This window comes from Benincasa hispida, chromosome 9 (assembly GCF_027475165.1).
Source record: "Benincasa hispida cultivar pf3 chromosome 9, pf3_genome.v1.1, whole genome shotgun sequence".
NCBI classification, from domain to species: domain Eukaryota; kingdom Viridiplantae; phylum Streptophyta; class Magnoliopsida; order Cucurbitales; family Cucurbitaceae; genus Benincasa; species Benincasa hispida.
In genome coordinates this window covers 67028286-67034634 of record NC_143486.1, presented here as the reverse complement: position 1 = coordinate 67034634, position 6349 = coordinate 67028286, and positions in this window count along the sequence as shown.

Genomic DNA, 6349 nt, shown 5'->3' with positions numbered 1-6349 from the left:
AATTTGAAACTTAAATTAAATCTAATTTAATTTTGTTGAAAAAAATAGCTTGTAACCCTAGGGGTATTTTAGTATTTGTGTGTACCCTAAGGCTTCCTACTAGTCTATTTATTTGGTCTATTCTCTTGTACTTTGATTATTAGAATCAATAATAAAAATCAATGTCTATCGTGGTTTTTCTCTCTATACTAGGGTTTCCACATAACTGTTTTTGTTATTTTCTTCCTTACTAGGGTTTCCACATAACTATTTTTGTTATTCTCTTCCCTACTCTTTTATTTTTAACATGGTATCAGAGCATGGAGATGAAAACCTAGCCACCATTGAGGAAAATCCAACATGAAAATCCCAAACCAATAACCCAGATATAATCAGTATTATCCAAGCCATTGACAGGTACTTCCAATCTCTTCTTCCCCACTTTCATGAAAACTAGCCACCGCCGCCCTACCCACCGCCAGCCGACTCCTTCGCAGATGGACTGACCAGCTTACAGACCCAGCAACCCCCGACCAGCGAACTAGCAGCTACCCATCTAGTTCGATCGCGCGCAGACGAAGACGACCAGCTCACAGGTACCCATCTGGTTCGGTTGCGCACAAACGAAGATGACAGCGATCGGCCGAACAAAGTCGAGATCTTTCCGGCCGCCCTCAAACACTGTTGAACAACTCCGACCATCCCCGATCTGTGATGCCTAGGCGCGTAGACGAAGACAACCAGCGACCGGCTGAACGAAGTCAGATCTGTCCGGCCGCTCTCAGACACCGCCGAACGACTCCGACCAACCCCGATCTATGATGCCCAGTGTTGACCGGTCCAGATCTGTGATACCCAGCGCTGACCAGTCCAGATCGACCGTGCCCAGCAGTTCCTGTATGTTGCCGTTGTCGCCGATTTTCTCTCTCAGATCGGCGTCTCATCTCAGCCACTGCCGCACCAAAAGACAGATGGAAGAAGTGTGGGTGTTTTCCAGGCGAGTATGAGCAACCGAATGGAGTAATTTTCGCTGATCATGGATGAGTTTGGAGGGGGAGATTCTTCTTCATACCACCAGGACTTGGAATCGACATCCAAGATCCAACCAGATCTTGTCTCTTTTCCAGTTGCGCCCAATCATGGTGACTCGACACAATACCCAGATTGAAACCCGGTAAATTCTTTCCCTATTTTACCCACTACAAATATCCTGTATGGTTTTTCCTCAGCTGACAGTACCACCAGCCTGAGTACAATTGGAATCAGTATTATCGCCTAGTCAGGCAATATACAGTCTTTTGGTCTTGATAGTGTGAACGGTAAAAAACCTTGGATTGTTGACTTAGAGGCGACGAATCATCTTACTGGTACCTCTGATCAGTTTCTCTCATATTATCCAAGTGCTGGTAACGAACAAATTAGGATTACAGATGGGTCGTTCGCACCTGTTGCAGGAAAAGGAGATTTATCTCCATTTGAGGGTTTGGTTTTGCGGGACGTTTTACATGTTCCTAAAATTTCATATAATTTGTTATCCATCAGTAAGATTATAAGAGATCTGAATTATCAGACAGTTTTTTCACCCGACTCTGTTTAATTTCAGGATCTAAGCTCGGGGACGATGATTGGCACTGTCCGGCACGATAGGGGACTCTACTTCCCAACTGATAATGCTTCCTCTAGGAATGATTATAGGACTAGCCTTGTCTTCTTAAATTTTTCTACCTCTGAGACATTCTCTCCCGTAGCTAAACTCAATACTATCCGAGTATTGCTATCAGTTGCAGTTAACAAAGATTGGCCTCTACATCAATTGGATGTAAAGAATGTCTTTCTCAATGGAGAACTTGAGAAGGAACATGAATCCTCCTCTCGGATTTGAAGTTCAGTTCAAACAGCGAGTCTTCCAGTTGAGAAAGTAGCTATATGGGTTGAAACAATCTCCGAGAGCCTGGTTTGACAGATTTTCCACCTTTGTCAAAGGACAAAGGTATACCCAAGGGCACTCAGATCATACACTTTTTACAAAGAAGTCAACTTCAGGGAAGGTAGCAGTCCTCATTGTGTATGTTGACGATATTGTGCTCTCCGGTGATGATGATGATGAAATTGTGAAACTCAAAGCAAAGATGGCCAAATAGTTTGAAATTAAAGACCTTAGGAAGTTAAGATACTTTCTCGGAATGGAAGTAGCCCAGTCTAGGGACGGAATCTCAGTGTCCCAACGGAAATACACGATTGATCTTCTAACGGAAATAGGAATGACTGGGTGCAAACCTGCTGACACCCCAGTTGAATATAATTTAAAGCTCAGCAATATTAGTAACAGTTTTCTGGTCAATAAAGAAAGGTATCGGCGGTTAGTTGGGAAATTGATATACTTATCTCAGACTTGATATTTCATACGCAGTGAGTATCGTCAGTCAGTTTATGCAAGCTTCTTGTGAAGAACACATGATAGCAGTTGAACGCATCCTACGATATCTGAAAGATACACCAAGTAAATGGTTAATGTTTAAGAAGTCTGATAAATGTTGCATTGAAGCCTACACTGATTTTGATTTGGCAGGATCTGTTGTTGTTAGAAAATCAACATCAGGGTATTGCACCTTTGTTTGGGGTAATCTTATGACCTGGAAGAGCAAGAAACAGGGAGTTGTGGCCAGAAGTAGTGCAGAAGCTGAGTATCGGACCATGAGTTTAGGGATATGTGAAGAAATCTGGTTGATGAAAGAGTTGTTAGATCTTCATCAAGACAATGAGCTCCTAATGAAACTATTTTGTGACAATAAGGCAGCAATAAGTATTGCAAATAATCTTGTTCAGCATGACAGAACAAAACACGTTGAGATCGACCAGCACTTCATCAAGGAAAGACTTGAGAACGGAAGTATATGCATTTCTTATGTTCCCTCAAATCAGCAAATTGCAGATGTGCTCACAAAAGGGTTACTGAGACAAAGCTTTGATTACTGTGTTAGCAAGTTGGGTCTTATTGATATTTACGCCCCAACTTGAGGGGGAGTGTTGAAAAAAACAGCTTGTAACCCTAGAGGTATTTTAGTAATTGTGTGTATCCTAGGGCTTCCCACTAGTCTATTTATTTGACCTATTCTCTTGTACTTTGATTATTAGAATCAATAATAAAAACCAGTGTCTATCGTGGTTTTTCTCCCTGTACTAGGGTTTCCACGTAACTGTTTTTGTTATTCTCTTCCCTACGCTTTTATTTTTAACAAATTTAAATAAATTAAATAATTAATTAATCAAATTAACATTTATTAATTTATTTAGTTTAAATTTCAAATTAATTAATTAATTAATCAATCAATCAAATTAACATTTATTTATTTTTTTAATTAAATATAAATTATTTAATTAATTTAATATTCGAATCATATTCAAATGTCTTTCTCTCTCATAACCTATAGTTTAATATGAATCTTATTTACATTAAGTTTACTATATAGATTTAATATGAACCAATTCATGTTATTTAATATTTGAACCTTCAATATTATTCTCCCATATATATAGTTTTAAATTTGAATCTAATTTAAATAAACTATATATTATAATTTATCCATATACATTATATTAAATGATATCATATACAATAAATTTCCTTAAACAATAACTTGAACACTTCAAATTTACATCACCTAAATCCTGATTTGATCTTGTTGTGAGCTAGCAGAGGCACCTTATGGTCCTACAATTATAAGTTCCAATGATATGAGATTAATTAATTATACTCTTTAATTAAATTAATCAACATTCATTAAATATGGGACACTCTACTATAGACCCAAAGATGTACTCTTATGAACGGTAGAATATTTATGTTTCTGTTGATTTTTAACCATTTCTTGTAAGTAAATCTTTCACAGGTTGTCCATAACTACAACTAGGTCAAATTACCGATTTACTCTTGTAGTTACTTCTTGCTCTTTAAGTACCATTGATCCTCTAATGAATAATATGTTTATGGTCCAACCATAAACAAAGTCTCGCTCGAGCCAGTGAAAGGGTTGAAGCCTCATTGTTCAAGTCTCGGAGTCAGCACTTAAAGAAACAACCTATCTACATACCCTAAATGAGGGAATGAGTAAATTTCATCTTGTGATGCTATGTTCCCAGCTCCCCACTCGGTATTGTTTACAAGATGGTAGGTTTATGGAATCGAAAACTAGGGTCACTCTCACCCATACAGATCAAAGGATGACTCTCATGAGCAGGAGTCCATAACTCACTTAGGATTCATATTGAGTTACATGATAATCATTTGAAATACTAATCTCTTCATTTAACAGTGTTATAACGAGAGACTATATATTTCGTCGTCTGGTCTTATACAATCTTATTGCATAGGATACCTCCACTCACATGACTCCAAGTTTTATTACTTCTTCGACAGTCTATGGTTACACTTAGACCATATTTATTCATTTTCATCACTCATACACATTTGGTCAATCGGATATGAGGGATTGAATTCATTAGAAGAATTTGAGCCCTCAGACTTACATATGACTCATTTAATCCATAAAAAAAATCATTATGAATTTTGAATAATCACGGAGATTTTGCCAAATAGTCTTCAATTTAGTATAATATGCTTCAACCGAAAGTGTACCTTGATTTGTAGTGACTAACTATTTGCAAAGTTGATAAAGATGTAGACTATTGCTCTATCTAAAACGATCCTTGAGTTCATCTCAAACGAACTTTGCAGATCCAGAGTAGATAATACTTATGGAAATTTCTTTCGAAACAGAATTCGTGATCCATAAAGTAATCACTATCGTTGTTACATTTCCATGCAACAGATAAAATTTTCTCTCTAGGACTTGGTTTTACGATCGTTCTATCTACTAATCCTTCTTTATTCTTTCCAGATAAAGCGAATGTCATCACTCTACTCCTTGATCCATACTTGCTTGCTCCATGATCCATCCTTCTCTCACGGCACCGCCCAGACCTCTGTTTCCGTTCAACACCTGCCTCCTCCGTTCGACGTTTACGTGACTCGAACGTTTCTCTGTTCAGCATTCGCAGGACTCAGTGCCGCCCCAAGCCAATCGGCACCTTCACGCACGGGCTCCCAACTGTGACTCGAGGCTGCCGTTCGGCCACCCACGTGCAGATCCATTCCTGTCGCCGCGCCTAACCACGAACCAATGCACCGTCGCTCACCACTGCCCCGATCCTTGCCAGAATCTTGAGAAAAATCTTGAGTAAGACTTAATTTCCTTGGAATTTGGGAGGTGTAATTCACCCATTTGATTTTGAATTAAATTAGTAATCTCTCTTTGGTTTGAAACTTAGATTCAAGATTTGGAAATTTTTAGGTGTTGACCATCAAGATAGAGACCATTTGTTTTGCAGAAAATTGTTAAAGTTTGATAAGTTTTGGGTAAGTTGTTGGATGGTTATTCTTTTGGGTTGAGAGTAATAGTGGAAAATTTAAGTTATTGATTTTGGATTTAATTCATGTTCAGGTTGGCAAATTGAATTGAATTTTGGAATTTGTTTTGGACCAAGCCAAAACTTTGAGTTGATTCAAGTTTATTAAAGAAATTTTAAGGAGATTATTTACGTGGACCATTTTTTTTAAACTAATTTGAGGTAAATGGTACCATTACCGGTGTCGTCATACCAGGCGGCCTAGATTAGATTTATAAAGTTAATTAATGGACTTTAGAAGCATGATTTTGTCTTTGTGATATACTTGTTGCATGACAGATTTGAGTATTATGAGCGTGTTTGAACTTCCATGTTATGCTATGATCTGTGCGGTGGGAATAATACTGAAATTATGTATGTGATGCATGATTAGACCAATAGGGCAGTTTACCGTCTCACCTCGATGCATGTTTTATTTCAGGGGATCGACGGGTCTAGTTTCATGTCTTGACGGTGTTCCTTCAAGCCACTAGACATGCGTGAGCCAACGGGTTCATTTGCATGTTATGATTTGGTGAACCAACAGCATCACTTTCATGTATATTTCTATGTTTTGACGGTGTGCCATCAGGCCACTAGACATGCGAGTCAAGGCAAAACAATATGTCCTTTGGTTGGTTTTTTTTTTTTTTTTTTTTTGAAACAGTTATAGTTGTTTGAACTACGGGTTCCGCATTTGAACTTATATGTCTTCTCATGTTTTGTTTTGTTTTTAGTTTTCTTTTCACAAACCTTCCTTGACTGGATCTAAGGTTTAAGTTAATATTTTTCCTCTGCTTTTTAATTAAATTTCTATCTTCATGTTAAGGGGTACCCTGATGAGATCTTGAGTTAAAATCCAGATAGTTTCTTTATACACTTAGGCAGTCCAAAATTCTATTATTTTATTTCATTTATTTCTTTT